The following is a 25,118-nucleotide window of genomic DNA, read 5'->3' as shown; positions in this document are numbered from 1 at the left end:
AGAAGCTCGCCTTGGTGCTCCACGAACAGCAGCAGCCGCGACTCCGGGCGAGCAGCAGCAGCCTGCAGCAACTCCAGGCCGTGACTCCGGGCAAGCCAACGGCGGCGGGAACTCCGAGCGAGACGAACGACTGAAGGCCAGATCCGTCGACCTCAGGCGAACAGCAGCAGCCCACTGACCGCTCGTAGCTAAAGCAGGCGGAGGCCCAAGGCGGACGGCTGTTGGCTGGCAGGAGGCGAGGCGGCGTGACCCGAAGCGATGCGAGACGCCGTCGCACGGGGTGGCGCTGCCGAAGGCCAAGCGCCGCTAGCCACTGCGAGAACGGAGCAGCAGCAGCAAGCGCTCGTCCGCTGCCGGAAACGTGATGGAAAGAGAGGGCAGATGGGAGGCGGCGAGCGTGTGAGGATGAGAGAGAGAGATAGAGGAGAAGAGGGAGCAGGCGGCGTGGTCGCACCTGCCTCACGCCGGCCTCGCTGGCGACCGGAACGGCCAGGACGCGGGGAGGAGATGGCTGGATCGAGCGAGAGAGAGAGATGATGAACAGTGTCCGATTCTTGAGAATTTAGAGAGATGATGAATAGTGTGTGAGTGTGTTGTGAGAAAGAGAAAGAGATGTGCAGCGTTTCTTTCTTAATAATTGAGAGAGAGGGAGTGTATGCTTTTAATAAAAAAAAAAAAAAGAAGGGGAGAGATGCAGCGTGAGTTTTGAATTAAGAGAGAAGAATGTTTTGCTTTAATTAAGAGATGGTGGGTTCTGCTTTTAAAAAAAAAGGGGAAGAACCGATGATGATGGTGATTTGTGAGAGATAGGAAAAGTGTTATGTTTATAATAAAAAGATAGAGAAAAAAATTCGACAACTTTAAAAAAAAAAAAAGGGATTTGTTGATTAATTAAAAAAGAGTGTGTTAGTGATTGATTTTGAAAGAAAAGGGAGCCGGGTTTGGGCCGAAATTTTTGGACTCTTTTATTGGGCCTAGTTCATTTTATTTGTTGGGCCGGGGATTAATTCATTGAGCCATCTTTTTATTTCTATCTGGGCCGAATTTATTTAATGTTCTTGGGCTGGAATTTATTTAATTCTATTGGGCCTGTTTCAGATTTGTTTAGTTCAGCCCAGCTGTTAATTCGTCATTTGGGCCGATTAAAGTGTCTATTGGACTAAGATTAATTCTTTCCAGTCCACATTAATTATTACTTGGACTCCTATTATTTATTAATAATGGGTCTCGAATTTATATTACTTGGGCTCCTACGATTTAATTGATTAAGTCCAATGAAATTTATTTATTTAACCCAATAAGAATTATTATTTTAGGCCTCTTCATTAATCCTAATTATTTTAATTAGTGATTAATATTAAAATTACTAATTATTTTAAGGGTGATGATGGGCTCACTTATTGGGCTTCATGATTTTATTATCTTGGGCCTCATTTGTTGGGCTCTAGAATTTAATTGATGTTGGGCCTAATATTATTAATGCACTGGGCTTCGAATTTATTCATTTGGGCTCGAATTAAATTCCTATCGGGCCATCATAATTATTCTATTAAGTTTAATTAGAGAAAATTTTAAGACTTACTAATTATTAATTAGTAAGTGAATTAGATTATTTTTAAGATGAGTAGATTATTAAATATTAATAATTCGACCTCATAAGACGAGCTTTATTTCCTTAAATAGGATTAGCATCTCATAATTTAATTAAAGGAATATGAGTCATGCATAATCATTTCACGCATCCTCATTTATTGAGATTTTTTCGAGAATTAGAATCTTATTTTATTTTCTCGAATTAAAGGTCAAGCACCAGAGTTAGAGCTAAACCGTGAGTCTGCTATTCAGGTGGGCTTTCTACGTATAAACTAAAATTATATATTAGAATTGTTAAGACTTTATGCTTATGAATTTAAATGATATTGTCAATGCCTAAATGCTTTATGTTTTATTATTAATTGCCTATCTGATGTTAATCGAATTCGGATTCTGGATGGGACCGCAAATCCCTTCGGAATTAGTGTACACCCTTGTGATCGTGAGTCATCTAGCGGGTTGGCCGATCATAGTGTCCGTAGAGGGAGGCTGTAGTAGCCCGCTCTTTTATTTATGATTAAGATTTGTAAATGCGATATTTAATTATTGCATCCTCCAGTAATGTTAATCCAGCTGAGATTCTGAATTAGATATTTCCACATGAAATGATCGTGAATTATTCATTGAGTAGACAATGATTTATTTTCTAGAATGATAACTGACTTAGCAAAGTCAGGTTATTAATTTTATATGCTATAGTATATTATTTCTATCTATTATTATTACTTGAGTCGTAGATTTATTCCGACTTATTAATCTAATTAAATCTACAGATTTAATTTAGATATTAGACGACATGTGAAGCGAATTGAATTTACGGATTTGATGTAGAATTAGCAGGCAAGAAATTAGATATCGATATTCAAGATACGTGATTAATGGGAATAATCAATGTTTGATTGCAAACACGCAATTTTATTAGCAAAACTCGAGATTAGTATTATTGATACACAAGATATAGATTTATCGAAGACTGAAGGATTTTCTTCACTTTACTCCTACCATATAGCTAGTACACGCAGCAATAAAGAAAAGAAAAAGGGGAAAGGAAAGAGAAAGGTGCGTGTGTGCACATAGAATAAAATAGCTGCAACAACAGTAGTTCTGATAACACTCATGTCCCATCCTTTCCCCTGTAGTAGCTTGCGGCGCTTGCGGCTGGAGCAGTAAGGGGTCTTTCAACCACCCTACTGATAAAACATGTTATTATCATAATGCAGAGAATAAAGAGAAGCAAGATTATTGTTGTTGTATTGCTTACTTTTCCTTGATTACAATGCATCCTTATATAGTATAAGGATGGATAAAAAGTCTTACAAAATCTTCTTAAAATCAAAATACACACTCTTATATTCAATTCAAAGATCTAATCTTTGAATTGATTTTAATACTTTTGACTATTGATTCTTATTTTCAACACCTACAGCCACCCTACCTCTGTACCATCTCCGTAGAGTGCTCCAGTGTTCAGCCAACAACCATTCCCTCTTAGTCTTAAACCTCCAGCCAGCAATCTCACTTCATTCTCTCCCATTCCACACTAAGGACTTTTGAGAGAGAAACGGGAGAATCCATTGCTGCTGCAAGACTTCAAATGAGGTAAGCCCTGACTTAAATCTCCTCCACCTGCTTCCATGATTCCACCTTCATTTGTTAAGAAAAACAATGCATAATTCTATTTCAGTTTGTCTCCACGAGAATCAATAGCAACACAGCAGCCACCCAACAGTTTGAACATATCCAAGGTATTTCACTATCCCAAGTATTCAATCCAATGCATGCATCATACCATCAATCACATGTTTGAATAAGATACAGAGTATACAGATGAGTGTATGCATAAAGGGACTTAGCAATCACAGGAAGTTAGTTTATATACATGTTCTTCATGAGGCAAATGCATTAAGAACTCTTATCAAACAGATGCAATCACATGACTAGTATTGATCTCTCGCATTTAGTAATATAGGAGCCAAGAGAGTTGAGCTATGAATTGCCAAAAACTAGAAGTTCTTCTTCACAGCAGAGTATTACTGGACTTAGCATTTAGGAGGGAAGAGAGAGGCTTACTCAAGGTATTTTGCTGTACCTGATTTTCATTGAACGGGGACGGATGCCGGTTGATGTCGACGCTAACCGCGAGGAAAAAGGAGGGGGCTGACTGCCCTGCTCCGCGGGACTTCAGGAAGTGTCACGACCGCACTTGCTAAGGATAGCAAATTCGGGGAAACCGCGACTAAGGGAGGGAATTTAGGAGCGGGAGTAAGAAAGGGGCATGTTCGGTTTCTTGATGACTCGACTTGTATAAGGAAATCAATCGAAATATCTAGATATCAATGAAGGCCACAAGGGGACCGTACATAATATTATCCCAAAACGGGGTACTCAATATTTTTAGTACATTATTAAATAATACATATTGTTTGACATAATATCTTAACATAATCAGTGTTCGCAGCGGAATAACAATTTGAGTATATGTATGAAGACATATACTCTACTCTGAGGTAATCATCCTAGTTTGACAAAGCTCCGCTTGCACACTACATCCTCGATCACCGCTCAACCTGCACATTTAAAAATACATGCAGGGCTAAGTACAAAAGTACTTAGTGGACACTTGCCGAAATTTACATACATGCATAATATTTTATTGTCAAGCCTTTCAACAGTAGTAAGATACGAGGGTTTTCCTTTAAAGACTCGTATTTACCAAACATAATATCATTTCTTTCATCAATAACCCGCGCAGGTATTTTATATCATTAATCACCATATCAGTAACTCGTGCCGAGAGGGAGGCCTCCCTCTACGGACACTATGATCGGCCAACCCGCTAGATGACTCACGATCACAAGGTGTACACTAATTCCGAAGGGATTTGCGGTCCCATCCAGAATCCGAATTCGATTAACATCAGATAGGCAATTAATAATAAAACATAAAGCATTTAGGCATTGACAATATCATTTAAATTCATAAGCATAAAGTCTTAGCAATTCTAATATATATGGTTTTAATTTATACGTAGAAAGCCTACCTGAATAGCAGACTCACGGTTTAGCTCTAACTCTGGTGCTTGACCTTTAATCCGAGAAAATAAAATAAGATTCTAATTCTCGAAAAATCTCAATAAATGAGGATGCGTGAAATGATTATGCATGACTCATATTTAATTAAATTATGAGATGCTAATCCTATTTAAGGAATTAAAGCTCGTCTTATGAGGTCGGATTATTAATCTTTAATAATCTACTTATCTTAAAATAATCTAATTCACTTACTAATTAATAATTAGTAAGTCTTAAAATCTTCTCTAATTAAACTTAATAGAATAATTATGAAGGCCCAATTAAAATAAAATAATCAAGGCCCAAAAGGAATTTAATTCGAACCCAAAAGAACACATTCGAAGCCCAGTGCATTAATAAAATTAGGCCCAACATCAATTAAATTCTAGAGCCCAACAAATGAGGCCCAAGATAATAAAATCATGAAGCCCAATAAGTGAGCCCATCATCACTCTTAAAATAATTAGTAAATTTTAATATTAATCTTATCTCGTCAAAACCTTAGACTCAAAACATTATCACATAACTATCATTTAGGTTCGAAACTATTTATTCGAACATCAACATGCGCATTAATCATAACTCGTTCTATTTATGTCATCAAGTCAAATATTCCGTCATTTAAAAATAAATCCTATAATATTACATAGATAAATCATATCATCATAGATCATGCTTTCTTATTTTTAAAATCATTTAATCATTTTCAAATAATCCATATTAATAAGTCATTTGAAAAGAATTAATTTAAATGAGAGTTTAACTCAAAATATTTTATTTTATAAACCATTTATAAATACTTGAAATAAAGAACTCCATTTAAATAATTAATTTAAAGGTCAATATATAATTAAATTAATCAAGCTCAATTTAAATTAATAATTAAGAGCTCAAATAATTTAAATAGATATAAGCCCAAATTAATTAGATAAATTAAGTCTATCATGTTTTTTTTTTTTTTTCTTTGAATAAGGCCCAAACAATTAAATTAAAATAGGCCCAAATCCTTTAATTAAATCGGCCCAAACAATTTAATTAAATCGGCCCAAGAATTTAATTAAATCGGCCCAAGAGTTTAATTAAATCGGCCCAAGAATTTAATTAAATCGGCCCAAACAATTAAAAAAAAATCGGCCCAAACCTGGCTGAAACCCGGCCCAATTGAGAAAGGCCCACTCCTCTCTATCTCTCTCTCTCTCTACCGACATTCACTCTTCTCTCTCTCACAATATTGGTTCTCTCTCTCTCTTTATCCTCACTCTACCGATTCTCTCTCTCTCTATCCTCACTCTACCATCGGCTCTCTCTCTCTTCGTTCGGCTGAGGGCGGCGCCGCCTCCGGCGCGCCGCCTCGCCGTCGCCTCCGCTCTCTCTCTCGCTCGATTCCGGCCGCTTCTTCTTCCTCCAAGATCTGCCGCCGCCGCCTGCTCTAACCTCGGCGAGAATCGCCGGCTCCGACGCCTCCCTCACTCATCGCCTCCTCCTTCTCACCTCAACCTCTATCTCTCTCGCTCTCTCGGCCGCTGGAAGTCAGCCGCACGCCGCTGCCTTGGGTGTTCACGGCCATCGCCTGGCCGTGGAAGAGCACGGCCGCCGCCGTTCGTCGTCGGATTCGCTATGAGGAGCCGAGCACCGTCTCACAAAGGTAAGCCCCCGGATCTCCCTATTCTCATTTTCTTTTTCTTTTTCCTCATCTTTTCCCCTTTCTTGGCAGATCGGAGACAACGGCAGGTTCACCGCCGCCGCTCCGTCGCCGGCGACGAGCCACCGCGGCTGCCGCCTCCCTCTGATTTCGACTCACACACACAGTAGGTTCAAGCCACAATTTCAGTCATAGCATAGATGATTTGAGCAAAAATTCATACATAGTCAGGAAGTAATTATCTCTATATGTCCATGTAAAAAGTCAAGATCTTTAATTGTTCTTCAATTAATCACACTGCATATAAACACCTCACTTGCAAATTCAGCCTTTCGAACATCAATGTTAAAACGAGTTTATACACAAGTTGTATGCACATAAAGAGGAATATGAGCAGTTGTATGCGTTGGTGGTTCTTTTGGAGTTATGAACTTGATACAAGAAATGGAGTATTTCGATTTAGAAAGTAACCTTGAATTGGTAGATAATGATTTACTGTTTCTGCATAATAAGCATGAATAATAGGATATCAGAAGGTGCTCTGTAAATGACAAAGAAATGAGATGGAAAAATACTTGTAATAATTACCATGAAGTTTGGTTGGAGGAATGAACGTAGGAGACGTTGAGTATGGAAAATAATGGTGAAAGTGCTGTGATTTTAAAGAAAAATGGGGTGGCTTGGATGGATGAGGATGGTGTAAATTATTCAGCTGACCAGTATGAACATGGACATGGATGAGGGTGGCTTGATAAGTATGAATATGAAATTCTTTCTCAGCATGCGTATGACTGAAATTCTTCAGCATGCGTATGACTGAAATTCTTCAGCATGCGTATGACTGAAATTCTTCAGCATGCTTAGGAACTATTCAAATTTAATCATCAAAATATCTAAGAGATTAATACATTAATTATATGGTTTCAAACTCATTTAAATACATTGACACATACAAGATTAATTCTTATTTGAAGTATAAAATCCATTTGGGCTTGTCAATTTAATAAATTAACTAACCACATGGATCAACTTTAGTAATTAATAAAATTTTCATATTTAACACTTCAATGTTAAATCATCCTTAATAAATTAATGGACTCAAAATATATTTTGAGTGCATCGTCCACTGAAAATAAAAATAAAAATAAATCATCACGTATATAAATCATCAAATTCATATAAGTTCGTATTTTATTAATGGATGCTGAACTCTAATACATCCTTAAATCAGTAATTAAAAGTATATAATCCTTAATAAAAAGTCGGGTCATTACAGGAAGAGGGCGCTGTTCTACCGCTTGTCGAAGGCTCGGAGAGATGGGAGAGTACCCCTCACCGGAGCCGTACAGTGCCCACGACTTCTTCCGGAGCCGAGGTGAACCCCGGGTTCAACCCCAAGGGAGAAGAGGCGGAGATCGCCGGACTCGTGCGCAGCAGCGGCAAATCTCGCCGATTCTGGAGTGCAGCGGCACGGCGAAGCCGAAGATTCCAATAGCAGCAGCGGCGTTAATCGACGGAGGCGGCGGAAATCTCGAAGGCAGCCGACGACGCAACAATAGGCAACCGTGAGCAGGCCTCTGCTTTGCTAGAGATGAAGGGACGACTGAATCGGGACCGGAATGACTCGGAGGAGGCGGCCGAGACCAGAACGCGGCGACGATTTCCAGAAGTCTAGGGCACGATTTTGGGCTCTGGCGGAGGAGAGAGCGAGACGACGCTGCCAACCATTCGCCGGTTGCTCAGTGACAGCGGCGGGCGCTCGCGGATCTCCAGAAATGCCGCGGCGGCGGCGAGTTTGCTTTGCCGGAGTTGAGCCAGAGGGCCGAAAGAGAGGGAGAGAACAGGAGAACAAGGGGGCGGCAGCGGCGCCTCGCCGTTGCCAGCAGAGGGAGATGGAGAAGCAGCTAGCGGTCGTGTCACCGCCGGAGGGAACGATGGAGGTAGTGACGTCGTGCTGGCCGGATTTGGTGGGCTGAGAACGAGAGAGAGAAGAGAGGGAGGGGGGTCGACGGATTGAGAGAAAGAGAGAGACGAGTTGGGTGAATAAGAGGGTTGGGCCATTTCCTTGGGCCTCACCATTTTATTTGATTTTGGACAAAATTCAATTATTTTTCTTCTTTTGGGCTGAAAGTTGGGCGTTTGTATTATTTTTATTTTACTTCTTTACAATTGGACTAAGTTTAATCATCTAACTTGGGCCCAGAGTTAATTATTTCAGTTGGACTGCTAATATTTTATTTGGGCCCTGATTCATTTAATTATTTGAGTCCAATAATCTCAATTGGGCCAATTTTAATTGTAATTGGGCCTTTGTTATTTTATTTCGATTGGGCCTCCTATTTGTTTTCTTTGGGCCTTTTTGTTATATTATCTTCGTTGGGTCTCGTTTGATTTATTTAATTGAGCCCAGCTAATCAAATTATTTATTTATTGGACCAAGATTTATTTAATTACTTAAGCCAATGAATTATTTCAATTGGGCCTTTTATATTAATTATTTCAAGCCCACTTCTGCTTAATTATTTATTTAGCGGCCTTATGTCGAGCCTATTTAACTATTTAAACTTACAACAGTACTTTCTTCCTTTTATTAAGCCGATTGAGTTTTAGGAGGTTATAAAGCGAGTAAGTCGAAGTATTTATTTATTTCTTTTCTATCGATTACCTCGAATGAGATTTATTTAATCAGTGGATTAGAACATCCTGAAGAGAGTAGATTAATTTTAGTTAATTATCCGGCTTCATGAGACGAGACTTAGCTTTTGTTTAAATCCGATAGCCTGGATTAACAATAGAAATTCCCTGATTATTATCTCAGAATAATAATTCATGCATAAGAGGATCATGCATCGTATTCTCATTATTTGAGGATTTTGCTCGAGCAGTATCTTATTTATATTCTCGTGATAAAGGTCAAGCACGAGATTAATAATCAATCAAGGAGCTACTGTACCGCAAGAGTTGCTGTCAGGTGGGCATTACTTTCATATATATCAAATGAGTTTAAATGTTACGTTCAAGCAAGTTATTTCATGACTAAATTAATTGAAGTTATTTCAAATATTGTCTTGCCATAAAATGTTTAAATTTCAGTATGATATCTATCTGATGTGACTTTAATCATGTAATCGAATTCGGGTCTTGAGCAGTTGATAGCTATCCTGCCAGGGCTAGTGTACACCAGTGACCGTGAGTCATCTAGCGGGTTGGCCGGTTAAGTGACCGTGAGAGGTGGCCACCTCTCCGGCACACAGTTCCAGATATGATAGATTACAAGAGAACTTAGACTGATCAGTCGAACTTTAAGAATCACAAATGAATTTAGTAAGCTTGGGCCTTTTAGCTAAAACTCCCTTGCTGTACTGTTTATGATGGCATGACAATTTACAGTTTTGAAGCATGTATTTTTACAATTAGGCATACGTGCCCACTGAGTACTCTCGTACTCAGCCCTGCATATATTTCTAAATGTGTAGGTTGAGCAGTGGCTGATGAAGATGAAGTGAAGAGCGGAGCTTTTGTCAAAAGTTAAATGAATGAACTCTTGGATACATGTCTTCATACATGTAATCAGATTATGTTATTCCGCTGCGTATTCTTAAGTAATAAGTCTTTTGAATTAAGTCGGATTTATCCAAACTTACTAGTTAATTGAATCTTTGTGGCTAAACATAAGTTATATTATAAATGTCCCCTTCGCTGTCAAAGATTAAGTTCGATCCTTCATTATATATTTACCCTTTCTATCCCCGCTTCTAATCTTCCTCCCTTAGTCATGGTTTTCCGACTTAATTATCCTTAATTAAGTCCGGTCGTGACAGAATGGTATCAGAGCAGTTCGTTTGCTCTGAACCCAAGAGTTACCCAATTAGTCCTAAATTTGATATTAGTATAAAAGAGTCAGTCAACAAAAGCTCATCACTTCATCACATCGTTACGCTCAACAAGAAAGAAAGAGGTAATGATTTCTTTTATCAAACGTTGGAAAGTTCACGTTTCATGCGAATGTACAGATGCTTATATGTAAGTTTTATGTCTTATTGATTGATTAGATATCTCAATAAACTTAGAAATATTAAGAATGCATGATCACTGTTACGAAAGAACAGTAGAAGGTAGAAATTCAGTTATCTTTCACTATAGCCATAGTGAAGAGCTAAGCAAGAGGAAGAACATCAAATGTCACTTGAAGAGACACGAGAATTCAATGAGAAAAATGCAATGAGACGAAAAGAAGAGTGTCACACATGAGTCTGTGATACGGGCATAGTTCCTTATTCAGACTATTCGCCCGTGATAACATACCGAACCAACTATTGCTTGACCCGACAAGAACTTACTTGAGACATTGCTCATAGTGATGAGTAGCTAGCAGTTGCGTAATGAGCTAAGCCTCATTTCAAACCCCTCAATTATCACCAGTTATGGCGTGAAGAGAACCTTCATGATTTATGATTGAACTATAGAATTAGACTCACATAGAGTCATAAAGCTTAGTGTAATGATGTTATAGTGTTGCTATTAGAACTGTCACCTTATAATTTCAGATATTCGGAACCTTTTTACATTACACATGAGCATGATTTAGAACCCCTATTGATTATGATCGCCTACTACGAACCGGAAGGACGAGATGTGACATGGGTAACTAGAAGTTACCGACCATTATGATCGACCAGAGAAATCTATACAAGTGCGTAAGACGAGAGGAGTTCCCGAAAATATTTTAGAGTTTAACAAGAGTTAAAAGTATCAACAATGGTTCGATGCTAAAGTCAAAATATTGAGATTCTAATGAGACCCTAAGGGTATACTCAAGTTAAGTTTACATACCTTAGCTGATCAGAGACATTTCCCCGGCTAGAATGTCTCGAGTGGAACATCCAGTCTAGTAATCAGAATGAAAGTAATAACTAAAGTTGTTCCATGATTTAGTATTGTGTGTGGTGACACAGACCTTGTAAAGATGCTCATAGATGCAAAATCTATTTCCTGTAAAGGCGTGAGAGAGTGCTTCGAATTACATAAATGTATTACAAGCATTATGAGAATGAACGCTAGATACAAGAAGAACGACATTAGGATCGTTCAAAGGATGAATATTGAATAAGGTCGAATGTGTTTGAATGGTCTTGTTTCGTGTAAAAAAAAAAAGATTTTAAGAAAAAGTGTTGATTTTAGGAGGAAGACCCCAAGCTTGGGAAGCTTCAGCATATTCTCAAGGATAAATTTTAGATGTAAAAAAAAAAAAAAAAAAAAAAGTGGAGATCTCAGACCAGAAGTACCTTTTGCAGCCCAATAAACAAAGAGTTACCAAGTTCGGAAAAGTAATTCCGTGTGACTGAGAAGTAATTGTGTTGGACCTGGCCAGTCCACATGACTAAAATCTCAGTAGTCGTCATATATGGGTCTCTAAACCTATATATATTTAAACTTTCATCTGAAAAGCCAAACGGGTTTCGATTATTAGGTCATTTCGTTCCGACCTCCTAGTCAATTCATTTCTACCCTGAGGTCATTCCTTTTCAATCATTTGACAAAATTGTTGATTCACTTTGCATAATTGCCATTTGTGACTTTAATCATTGTGGTTTATTAGTTGTTAGTAGATTTTCGGTGACCTAAAGACAAACAAGTATTCACCAGATTAAATCCATCAGACACGTATGCCTCGACCCAAGGGTCAATCACGTGATGCAACTAGACCATCTCTTACGGATTTGGTAAACGTTATTATTTTTAGAAAACAATGATTGTTCTGATGCTTTGGTATGCCCTATGTTGGCTTAGTCATGTTTGACTAGTATTAGTACGGAAAGATTGGCTCCGTGACCAAATTCGTTGGTGATGGCATTGTTAGACAACCAGTTCATCATGAGTAGTACTTGAATGGATCAGTATATCCAGATCCAGATGTTGATGCAAAAGTTCTCATCGAAGGAATTTTCTTATGTCTATTTAGCGACCTTATCGGTCTTTTGCGGCAAGTCACTTCCGCCACATTTTACTTATATGCTTATACAAGGAAGAGTGCGAGCAAGATTTGAGAATCAAGAAACGGTTTACAGAAGCGATGATATGCATAGGTATGTATTAATGACTATATGTCAACTCATCAGTATGCCACCAAAATAAGGGCGTCCGAGAAGAGGAGGACGAATTCCGCGAGATAATGAAAGAGGCCCAGTACCATGGCTAGAACAATATAGTGCCACCAACCATACAACAAAAACGTAGAATAGAAGAATTATTTTGATGAGAAAACCCACATGTCTTCGATAGGATAGGAGATCCAACGAAGGTTGAGACTTGGGTACAAGCTAGTGAGCGCATCTTCAAATTCTTGCGCTGCACAGATCATAAACGTCTTACTTGCGTATTCTTTCAGCTGACTTATGGTAGGAAGCAAGGAGGAAGACAATGACAACTGAACAATTAGGGAATTTGACGTGGGAATAGTTTAAGATGGAAATATATGACAAGTATACAACCAAAAGCTATTGCAAAAAGAAAGAAATGGAATTTTACAATCCTAAGTAGGGAAGAACAACAATTACTCCATACGACATGATGTTATGTGATATGTCAAGATATGCGCTCGAGCAAGTAGACACATATGAAAAGATGGTTAAAAGAATTCGGCGTCGGACTGAGGCATGAGATTAGAATGGCTTTGGCAAGCCATGGTGGATCGTCTTACGTTGAGTCGCTTAGCAAAGCGTTAGGCATTGAGGCAGCTATGCTGGGAGAGAGACCAGCAACTGCGCCTACGTCTGCACCTCCACAGACTCAGGCTCAAATTTTTTTTTTTTTTTTTTAAAAAAAAAAAAAAAAAATGGGATATAGTAACCCTGGCCAAGCTAAGAAAAAGGCCATGGCAGGGGCAGACATCCCAACAACGTGACTATGACACATCTAAACAGATGGGGGATAACGAGTATGGGACTCTACCCTGCCCAAAGTGTAACAAGAACCATGGGAAACTCTCCAGGACTGGTAATGAAAGTTGTAGCACAGCAACTGGAATGAGCATTATGCAAATCGTTACCCGAATAAGCAACAAAGGGCGGGTCTCAGGCTAAATTCGCCTGTTCAAACTCCGCATTTGAGCAATCCAAGCTTTGCCCAACCATACCAAGAGGAGTAACCATGCCAACGGCAGCAACAACAACAAATAGCACATGTGTGATTGAATTTAGAGTTGAGCATAAAATTTTTCAAAGTTGTAGTGAACAACTCGTATGTTATGCCGATACGAGACATATACACAATTTTAGGAATGGAATGGCTAGTCGAGAACTATGCCACCATCATTTGCAATGAAAGTCAAATTTCTTTTTGACCTCGGGGAAGGAACCGACACGTTTTCATGGGATCAGCATAGGTAGGAGAAAGACGATCATCTCCGCCCCTCAAGCAACAAAGATGATGAGAAAAGGGTGTCCAACCTACCTTGTGTAGTTGCACAGAAAACCAGAAATCGAGAAAAGTATAAGAGACGTGACAATCGTACGTGAATTTCCAAATGTTTCCTAGAGATTTCACCGGGGTGCACCCGTTCTTTTATAAAGAATAAAGATGGCACATTGAGAATGTGTATCCTCTACCGAGGATATACATCAACTTATGGAGAGTTGAACAAGGTGACACTCAAGGACAAGTATCCTCTATCGTGGATAAACGACTTCTTCAAGCAGCTCAGAGGAGATAGTGTGTCCTCAAAGCTAGATTTAAGGTCTAGGTACCATCAACTATAAATTTGATAAGAAGATGTACCCAAGATGGTCTTCCGAACCAGATATAGACACTATGAGTTCGTAGTGGTGTCATTTGGATTGACCAATGCACCAGCCATGTTCGTGGACCTCATGAACCGAGTGTTCCATCCATACTTAGGCAAGTTGTCTTAGTTTTCGTAGATGATGTCTTGATCTACTCGAGGAACGAGAAGGACCATGAGAAACACCTGAGGATAGTCCTAAAAACATTGAAAACAAAGCATCTTTATGCTAAGTTCTGCAAGTGCGATTTTTGGCTCAACAAAGTCACGTTTCCGGGACCTATTATCTCATTAGAAAGGATCAAAGTGCACCCTGAGGAAGTACAAGTTGTACATGAGTAGAGATCGCCTACTAACCTCAATGAGATCAAACGTTTCTTGGAATTAGCAGGTTGCTATAAGAGATTCATAGAAGGATTTTCCAAATAGCAAGACCAATGACCCAATTACTCAGGAAGGGAATTAAATTTCATTGGACAGAAGTATGTGAGAAAAAAAAAATTTCAAGAAGCTCAAGGAGAAGTTAACCATAGCTGTTCCAACAGTTGACAAAGAATATATGATTTATACAGACGTGTCCAAGGAGAGTACTTAGTTGCATGTTAACGCAAGAAGGAAGAGTGACAACATACGCATCACGGTAGCATTAACCACATGAATTGAACTAGCCAACTCATAAACTAGAATTAACTGCAGTAAGGACAACACCTATATGAAGTCAGGTGCGAGATATTCACAGACCATAAAAATCTGTAATATTTTTGAGCAAGAAGATCTTAACATGAGACAGTAAAGATGGCTCGAACTAGCGAAGGACTGTGACTGTAGTATTAACTACCACCCATGCAAGGCTAACTAGGTAGACGATTCCTTGAGTCGTAAGACTCAACTTAAGTTGGGATCTCCCCTCACTCAGGAAAAGGAACCCATGAAAGATTTTAGTAGAATGAATTTAGAAGTGGTTCAACCACTAGAATCTGTAGAAGGGATTATTGCCATGATGGTAATAACACCCAACTTTATAGGAAAGCTGATAATGCGTAAAGAAGGAATGAGACCTTGGAGAAAATACGTTTAGCAATAAGATCAGGCAAGCCTAGACGTACCATGAGACGTGGATAATGCGTTAATGTTCATGAAAGATTGTATATCCCCCATGATGACAAACTCAAAGATGAGATAATGAGTAAGGCTCATGACCCGCCATATACTGCCCACCCGGAAAGCACAAAATGTATCAGGACTTAGAGAAAATTTTTGGTGAAAAGGTTCGAAGAAAGATATAGCTTCATTTGTTGAGGGATGCCTAGCATGCCAACAAGCGAAGCTTTGCACTAAAGACCATGTGGAAGCTACAACAATTGAACATTTCAAAATGAAAATGGGAGCACATAAAAATGGATTTTGTAACTAGTTTACAAGTCGAAAAGAGGAAACACCGCCATTTGCGTAATAGTGGAGCGACTCACGAAATGCGCTCGTTTTATAACAATACCGATTAGTTACAGATCGAACAAGCTAGCCCATCTGTATATTCGAGAAATTGTGCATTGCACGGCGTGCCCATGTCAATCACTTCAGACCGGGATTCAAAGTTCACACCCAGACTATAGATGAACTTACAGAAGGAATTGGGCACAAGGTTTAATTTCAATGCTACCTTCCACCCTCAAACAGATCGATATTTTGAGAGAACAATTCAGATTTTCGAAAACATGTTAAGAGTAGTAGTAATAGACAGAGGTGGAAGTTGAGAATTAGTGCATTCATTCATTGATTGAGTTTGCCAATAATAGTTATCAGGCGATCATTAATATGGCACCTTATGAGTCATTATATGAACAAAAAAAAAAAAAAAAAAAAAAAGAGCTACGCGAGAACTTGAAAGCAAGACGAGAGAAAATACCCAGAACTTTTGCGATGATATGCAAATTTCGGGACGAAATTTTTTTTAAGAGGGCTAGTATGTAGTAGCCCGCTCTTTTATTTATGATTAAGATTTGTAAATGCGATATTTAATTATTGCATCCTCCAGTAATGTTAATCCAGCTGAGATTCTGAATTAGATATTTCCACATGAAATGATCGTGAATTATTCATTGAGTAGACAATGATTTATTTTCTTGAATGATAACTGACTTAGCAAAGTCAGGTTATTAATTTTATATGCTATAGTATATTATTTCTATCTATTATTGTTACTTGAGTCGTAGATTTATTCCGACTTATTAATCTAATTAAATCTACAGATTTAATTTAGATATTAGACGACATGTGAAGCGAATTGAATTTACGGATTTGATGTAGAATTAGCAGGCAAGAAATTAGATATCGATATTCAAGATACGTGATTAATGGGAATAATCAATGTTTGATTGCAAACACGCAATTTTATTAGCAAAACTCGAGATTAGTATTATTGATACACAAGATATAGATTTATCGAAGACTGAAGGATTTTCTTCACTTTACTCCTACCATATAGCTAGTACACGCAGCAATAAAGAAAAGAAAAAGGGGAAAGGAAAGAGAAAGGTGCGTGTGTGCACATAGAATAAAATAGCTGCAACAACAGTAGTTCTGATAACACTCATGTCCCATCCTTTCCCCTGTAGTAGCTTGCGGCGCTTGCGGCTGGAGCAGTAAGGGGTCTTTCAACCACCCTACTGATAAAACATGTTATTATCATAATGCAGAGAATAAAGAGAAGCAAGATTATTGTTGTTGTATTGCTTACTTTTCCTTGATTACAATGCATCCTTATATAGTATAAGGATGGATAAAAAGTCTTACAAAATCTTCTTAAAATCAAAATACACACTCTTATATTCAATTCAAAGATCTAATCTTTGAATTGATTTTAATACTTTTGACTATTGATTCTTATTTTCAACACCTACAGCCACCCTACCTCTGTACCATCTCCGTAGAGTGCTCCAGTGTTCAGCCAACAACCATTCCCTCTTAGTCTTAAACCTCCAGCCAGCAATCTCACTTCATTCTCTCCCATTCCACACTAAGGACTTTTGAGAGAGAAACGGGAGAATCCATTGCTGCTGCAAGACTTCAAATGAGGTAAGCCCTGACTTAAATCTCCTCCACCTGCTTCCATGATTCCACCTTCATTTGTTAAGAAAAACAATGCATAATTCTATTTCAGTTTGTCTCCACGAGAATCAATAGCAACACAGCAGCCACCCAACAGTTTGAACATATCCAAGGTATTTCACTATCCCAAGTATTCAATCCAATGCATGCATCATACCATCAATCACATGTTTGAATAAGATACAGAGTATACAGATGAGTGTATGCATAAAGGGACTTAGCAATCACAGGAAGTTAGTTTATATACATGTTCTTCATGAGGCAAATGCATTAAGAACTCTTATCAAACAGATGCAATCACATGACTAGTATTGATCTCTCGCATTTAGTAATATAGGAGCCAAGAGAGTTGAGCTATGAATTGCCAAAAACTAGAAGTTCTTCTTCACAGCAGAGTATTACTGGACTTAGCATTTAGGAGGGAAGAGAGAGGCTTACTCAAGGTATTTTGCTGTACCTGATTTTCATTGAACGGGGACGGATGCCGGTTGATGTCGACGCTAACCGCGAGGAAAAAGGAGGGGGCTGACTGCCCTGCTCCGCGGGACTTCAGGAAGAGGGCGCTGTTCTACCGCTTGTCGAAGGCTCGGAGAGATGGGAGAGTACCCCTCACCGGAGCCGTACAGTGCCCACGACTTCTTCCGGAGCCGAGGTGAACCCCGGGTTCAACCCCAAGGGAGAAGAGGCGGAGATCGCCGGACTCGTGCGCAGCAGCGGCAAATCTCGCCGATTCTGGAGTGCAGCGGCACGGCGAAGCCGAAGATTCCAATAGCAGCAGCGGCGTTAATCGACGGAGGCGGCGGAAATCTCGAAGGCAGCCGACGACGCAACAATAGGCAACCGTGAGCAGGCCTCTGCTTTGCTAGAGATGAAGGGACGACTGAATCGGGACCGGAATGACTCGGAGGAGGCGGCCGAGACCAGAACGCGGCGACGATTTCCAGAAGTCTAGGGCACGATTTTGGGCTCTAGCGGAGGAGAGAGCGAGACGACGCTGCCAACCATTCGCCGGTTGCTCAGTGACAGCGGCGGGCGCTCGCGGATCTCCAGAAATGCCGCGGCGGCGGCGAGTTTGCTTTGCCGGAGTTGAGCCAGAGGGCCGAAAGAGAGGGAGAGAACAGGAGAACAAGGGGGCGGCAGCGGCGCCTCGCCGTTGCCAGCAGAGGGAGATGGAGAAGCAGCTAGCGGTCGTGTCACCGCCGGAGGGAACGATGGAGGTAGTGACGTCGTGCTGGCCGGATTTGGTGGGCTGAGAACGAGAGAGAGAAGAGAGGGAAGGGGGTCGACGGATTGAGAGAAAGAGAGAGACGAGTTGGGTGAATAAGAGGGTTGGGCCATTTCCTTGGGCCTCACCATTTTATTTGATTTTGGACAAAATTCAATTATTTTTCTTCTTTTGGGCTGAAAGTTGGGCGTTTGTATTATTTTTATTTTACTTCTTTACAATTGGACTAAGTTTAATCATCTAACTTGGGCCCAGAGTTAATTATTTCAGTTGGACTGCTAATATTTTATTTGGGCCCTGATTCATTTAATTATTTGAGTCCAATAATCTCAATTGGGCCAATTTTAATTGTAATTGGGCCTTTGTTATTTTATTTCGATTGGGCCTCCTATTTGTTTTCTTTGGGCCTTTTTGTTATATTATCTTCGTTGGGTCTCGTTTGATTTATTTAATTGAGCCCAGCTAATCAAATTATTTATTTATTGGACCAAGATTTATTTAATTACTTAAGCCAATGAATTATTTCAATTGGGCCTTTTATATTAATTATTTCAAGCCCACTTCTGCTTAATTATTTATTTAGCGGCCTTATGTCGAGCCTATTTAACTATTTAAACTTACAACAGTACTTTCTTCCTTTTATTAAGCCGATTGAGTTTTAGGAGGTTATAAAGCGAGTAAGTCGAAGTATTTATTTATTTCTTTTCTATCGATTACCTCGAATGAGATTTATTTAATCAGTGGATTAGAACATCCTGAAGAGAGTAGATTAATTTTAGTTAATTATCCGGCTTCATGAGACGAGACTTAGCTTTTGTTTAAATCCGATAGCCTGGATTAACAATAGAAATTCCCTGATTATTATCTCAGAATAATAATTCATGCATAAGAGGATCATGCATCGTATTCTCATTATTTGAGGATTTTGCTCGAGCAGTATCTTATTTATATTCTCGTGATAAAGGTCAAGCACGAGATTAATAATCAATCAAGGAGCTACTGTACCGCAAGAGTTGCTGTCAGGTGGGCATTACTTTCATATATATCAAATGAGTTTAAATGTTACGTTCAAGCAAGTTATTTCATGACTAAATTAATTGAAGTTATTTCAAATATTGTCTTGCCATAAAATGTTTAAATTTCAGTATGATATCTATCTGATGTGACTTTAATCATGTAATCGAATTCGGGTCTTGAGCAGTTGATAGCTATCCTGCCAGGGCTAGTGTACACCAGTGACCGTGAGTCATCTAGCGGGTTGGCCGGTTAAGTGACCGTGAGAGGTGGCCACCTCTCCGGCACACAGTTCCAGATATGATAGATTACAAGAGAACTTAGACTGATCAGTCGAACTTTAAGAATCACAAATGAATTTAGTAAGCTTGGGCCTTTTAGCTAAAACTCCCTTGCTGTACTGTTTATGATGGCATGACAATTTACAGTTTTGAAGCATGTATTTTTACAATTAGGCATACGTGCCCACTGAGTACTCTCGTACTCAGCCCTGCATATATTTCTAAATGTGTAGGTTGAGCAGTGGCTGATGAAGATGAAGTGAAGAGCGGAGCTTTTGTCAAAAGTTAAATGAATGAACTCTTGGATACATGTCTTCATACATGTAATCAGATTATGTTATTCCGCTGCGTATTCTTAAGTAATAAGTCTTTTGAATTAAGTCGGATTTATCCGAACTTACTAGTTAATTGAATCTTTGTGGCTAAACATAAGTTATATTATAAATGTCCCCTTCGCTGTCAAAGATTAAGTTCGATCCTTCATTATATATTTACCCTTTCTATCCCCACTTCTAATCTTCCTCCCTTAGTCATGGTTTTCCGACTTAATTATCCTTAATTAAGTCCGGTCGTGACAGAGGCCTCCCTCTCGGCACGAGTTACTGATATGGTGATTAATGATATAAAATACCTGCGCGGCTTATTGATGAAAGAAATGATATTATGTTTGGTAAATACGAGACTTTAAAAGAAAACCCTCGTATATTACTACTGTTGAAAGGCTTGACAATAAAATATTATGCATGTATGTAAATTTCGGTAAGTGTCCACTAAGTACTTTTGTACTTAGCCCTGCATGTATTTTTAAATGTGCAGGTTGAGCTGTGATTGAGGATGTAGTGTGCAAGCGGAGCTTCTGTCAATCTAGGATGAGTACCTCAGAGTAGAGTATATGTCTTCATACATATACTCAAATTATTATTATTCCGCTGCGAACACTGATTTTACTAAAGACATTATGTTATCTTGTCAAAACAATATGTATTATTTAATAATGTACTCAAACTCGTTGAGTACCTCTTTTGGATAATATTATGTACGGTTCCTTTTGACCTCCGTTAAATTCTAGTTAATTTCAATTGTTTTCCTTATACAAGTCGAGTCATCAAGAAACCGAATATGCCCTTTTCTAATCCCGCTCCTAATTCCCCTCCCCTAGTCGCGGTTTTCCCGAATTTGCTATCCTTAGCAAGTGCGGTCGTGACAGAATGGTATCAGAGCATTTCTTTTGCTCTGAGTACTACTCATTCCTTCTAAGTTGAGTCTAGATTAAGTAAGTAAATACACTTTGAACTAGTTGACAAAAGCTTGGCACTACATCTCGTCACGCTCAACGGAGGTTATGGTAAGTACTTTCAAGTTTTAATTAAGTTAATTTCTTGAAATGTATGAAGCATGAATAAGTATGACTATAGTATGAATCACAAGAACTTAGAACTGTTAAGTTATATATGCTCACTCTCACGACGGAACATAGAAGAGAACCTAGGGAGATGCCTTAATTTTTTTTTTCTTCATGTTACGATGACATCGACAATGATGGTCGAAATAGAGAAAGAAGAATTACACGAAGGGTCGCATGATGAAACCACGAGTATGAAGATCGAGCAGCGTAACGAACGCCAATAGTACGTTGATGGCATGGGCATAACCTAAATATTCGAGTGTTTTTCTACGATGAGTGTTTAGCCCTATTTCGTGATGATTTTATGAGTTTTCCTGCTGTGCATTCGAGCTCGTTTCGTACCTTTTTGCTCTATATTTCACGTGCTTGATGATCTTTTTGGATGTACTATTGTCGCGTGCAGGATTCGCGAATTGCCGAGCGTTTTGGTATTGTTTCGAGCATGTTTTGGAGTCAGGCTCACGGCCGCCGCCGCCAGGCGGCGGCCGCCGTGGAGACGGCGGCCGCGGCCCCACGGCGCAGGCCGTGCAACCTTGGGAGCAATCTGCGAAGACGGACCACGGCGCCGCCGTGTCACGGCGGACGCCGTCCACGGCGCCGCCGTCTCACGGCGGCCGCCGTCCAGACGCCGGCCGCGGCCCCACGGCGCGGGCCGTACAATTTTTGGAAGAAACCGCGAAGGGGCATCACGGCGGCGCCGTCCCACGGCGGCCGCCGTCCACGGCGCCGCCGTCTCACGGCGGCCGCCGCCCCTGTGCAGATCTGGCAGTTACGGAAATTGCTATAAAATCCGATTTTGAGGGTTTTATTTCACACTTCCGACTCCAGCAGCCTCCACCTGCGATTTTATGCTTTTTCCCATAGTTTAGATAGATAGAAACATTCTAGATATTTGTGGATTCCGCTAGATCGTTGATTTCATTGGATCGATTGTAAGTTTTTCATTTTGATTAGTTAATCTTTACAAGCTTTCTCGTTATTGCATTGCTTAGATAATCGTTGTTCCATGTTCAATTGATGAATCGTTGTTCTTTAATCTCGCCTAGATAATCGTTGTTTTTGATTGATTGATTTATCTAATGCTTTCTAGATTGCTAGTTAAAACCCTAGGTTTCTTAGTTTCCTGCGTTCTTAATCTGCTTCCTTCTCATTCCGCCTAGATAGATTTATATGCTTTCTGTTGATTCTGCATTAGATAATTACAAGCTTATTTAATTACGCGCTAGTTAATCGGAGAGAGTGCCAGACCCAATTACCCGATTAGAGTGTTTAGATTTCTTTTAAGTTTCTTGTGAGCAATACGGTTAGAGCCCTGCTAAGTCTTCCTTGTGAGACGACTTGAGTCACCTTACCACCCTAGGACGACCTCGTATAAATTCGAGTCCATCCGTTAGGTGTTTTTGGATGAGTCAAATTTTGGCGCCGTTGCCGGGGAAGGCTTTAGGCATTTGATTGTGTTGCATTGTTTTCCGTGTTTATTTTTGTTTATTTCTTTTGACTCGGTTATTTTCTCCCTCCGGTGCGTTTGATTTGTTTGTTTGTGTTGTGTATGCAAGGACGTAGAAGCTTGAAGAGAAAGCTTGCACCTTACTACGACAACATTCATCGACCTCGGGAGGTTCTTTCAAGCCTAGAGAAGGAGTCCGAGTCCAGTTCGAGAAGTTTTGTGGAATCACAGTTTCAAGAGAAAAACTGTGAAGAGAGAATTGCTTCCGATCCCATCCTGGAAGCCGTGGAGGAGACGCCTTCAGTGCATTCTGAAGAAGAAAAAGAAGAAGCTCGGCCTAATCCTGACCAAGAAGCAATGGCGGAGCAGAATGTCCAGTACATGGGAGATTTTTCCAGGCCAGTTATTGGGACCACTAGCACTTCTGCGATAGTGCTTCCCACGGCGGTCCGGAATTATAATCTGAAGCCCAATGATTCAAACCTGTTGCCGCTCTTTTATGGGATGCCCAGTGAGGACGCCTTGCAGTTCATCCGTGATTTTTGCACCCAAGTGCAGACCTTCCCACTGCTGGAACTCACCGAGGATCAGTTGAGACTCAAGTGCTTACCCTACGCACTCAAAGACCGGGCGAGAACGTGGTTGCTGTCCCTACCGCCGAACTCCATCACTACATGGGGAGAGGCGTGTGAGAAGTTCATGCTCAAGTACTACCCTAATCACAAGACTCAAGAGATTAGGAGCCAAATAATGAACTTCATGCAAGGAGCTGACGAGCCTCTCCACGAGGCTTGGGAGAGATTCCAAGAGCTCCTCCGCCAGTGCCCACAGCACCAGTTATCACCTGTCATGTTGATGCAGTTCTTTTATGACGGATTGATTCAGACGGCACAGTTTATGGTGGACAGTACAGCAGGGGGCAACATTGCCCGGAAGACAGCTGATGAGCTCAAGGAGATTTTCAACACACTTGCAGCGAGTTCTCAACAGAAATCAGCTAGAGGAAGGAGGGTTGAAGCCAATGCAGTTGCTCCCAACAATGAGCTTCAGAAGCAAGTAGCAGAATTGATGAGGCAAGTTCAGCACCTCAAGATGAACCAGGCAGAAGCCCCACCAGTTCACGCGCCACCAGCAGAAGGATGTGGAATTTGTGGCGATTTTGGTCATGGAACCAACGCGTGCCATCGCATGGGGGGATTCACACCTGAAGGAGAAGCAGAGGTCTATGCTGCTCAGAGCTATCCGGGGAGGCCTCAATTTGAACAGAGGCCTATCTTTAATCAAGGGCAACAAAGCTCCAATTCGGGTTGGAGAGCTCAGCAGCAGAACTACACTCAAGCTTATCAGCAGCAGCAGCCCCCGCAGTATCAGCAGTATCAACAGTTCCCTATGCAACAAGGGAATTTTCAGCAGCAGCAGCAATACCAGAATGCCCCCCAACAGTTTCAGAAGCAAGCTCAATCGCAGAAGCCGTCTCTCGAGGACACCATGCAGTCCTTCATGGAGATGACCAAACAGAACATGGAGTCTCAGAGTGCTACCATCAAGCGCCTCGAGACTACAGTTGGGCAACTAACAGGAGCCCTGAATCAGCTGCAGCAAGAACAGCCGACCGGGAAGTTCCCGAACCAGGACAAACAGCCGCATCAAGCTCATGCCGTTGAGGTAGTCAAGGACAAGGCCCAAATAACCATGGGGAGATGGAGAAGCAAAACTGTGCAGGCAATCAAGGCTACCCAATGCCCCAGTGAGCCATTGCCACCCATCACTGTTGCACGAGACCAACCACCACCCAAGCAAGGAGATCCAGGTAGCTTTATTTTTGATATTAGCTTAGGTGGGGTTGAAAAGGTGTTTGGGATGCTTGATTTGGGCGCGGCAGTCAATTTGATGCCGTTTGATATTTTTGAGAAATTGGGTAATAAAAGGCTGAAATGCACGAATATGAAGATAGAGCTAGCTGACGGCTCTATTAGTAGCCCACGGGGCCTGGTTGAGGATGTTGAGGTTGTTGTGAGGGGAATTAGAGTTTTGGCTGATTTTGTCGTCCTAGATGTGGGAAAAGGGATTAGAAGCGAGAATGGGCATCTCGTGCTACTTGGCCGACCCTTTATGGCTACCACCCATACTCGCATCGATGTGGGTACGGGAACTGTAAGTATGGTAGGGGTAGGTAAAGCGGTAACATTCTCAGTTTTTGATAAAAAACCTACTACCCCCACTTCCTTAATTCAAATCTGCTCTTATGTTGAAACATTTGATGCTTTGGATGAGGATTGTATTGTGCAGGAATTCCTTAATAAGTTTCAGGAGGAGGACGAGATTGTGGAGGAATTCCTTGCTACCTTGCAGGATGAAGCTGACATTGAGCAGGAATCTCTGGATAAGCTGCACGAGGAAGGTGATATTGAGCAAGGTTTTCTGTGTGCCTTGCTCCTAGAAGAGAAGCTTGATGAGGTTGGGTCATTCAATCTCGTGGGATGTGTGGATAGAGGGCCATCCCAGGATACGAGCATGGAGGACTCATTTGGAGGACCCGCAGCTGCAATTCA

At 40.5% G+C, this 25,118-nt stretch overlaps 2 long non-coding RNA genes across 2 annotated transcripts; both read left to right on the top strand.

Annotated features, from left to right (window-relative positions):
- Positions 1-2,647: 2,647 nt before the first annotated feature.
- LOC131024446 (uncharacterized) lies at positions 2,648-9,898 on the top strand. Its single transcript, XR_009101843.1, has 4 exons — positions 2,648-3,192; positions 3,278-3,338; positions 9,219-9,277; positions 9,783-9,898. It is a non-coding gene; the product is annotated as an uncharacterized LOC131024446 (long non-coding RNA).
- Positions 9,899-16,542: 6,644 nt separating this feature from the next.
- Positions 16,543-20,209, top strand: LOC131024445 (uncharacterized). The gene is made up of 4 exons (XR_009101842.1): positions 16,543-17,161; positions 17,247-17,307; positions 19,384-19,442; positions 19,948-20,209. It is a non-coding gene; the product is annotated as an uncharacterized LOC131024445 (long non-coding RNA).
- Positions 20,210-25,118: the final 4,909 nt, after the last annotated feature.

The sequence above is a fragment of the Salvia miltiorrhiza genome, chromosome 5, assembly GCF_028751815.1.
Source record: "Salvia miltiorrhiza cultivar Shanhuang (shh) chromosome 5, IMPLAD_Smil_shh, whole genome shotgun sequence".
In the NCBI taxonomy this organism is placed as follows: domain Eukaryota; kingdom Viridiplantae; phylum Streptophyta; class Magnoliopsida; order Lamiales; family Lamiaceae; genus Salvia; species Salvia miltiorrhiza.
This window is presented reverse-complemented; position numbering and strand designations above follow the sequence as displayed.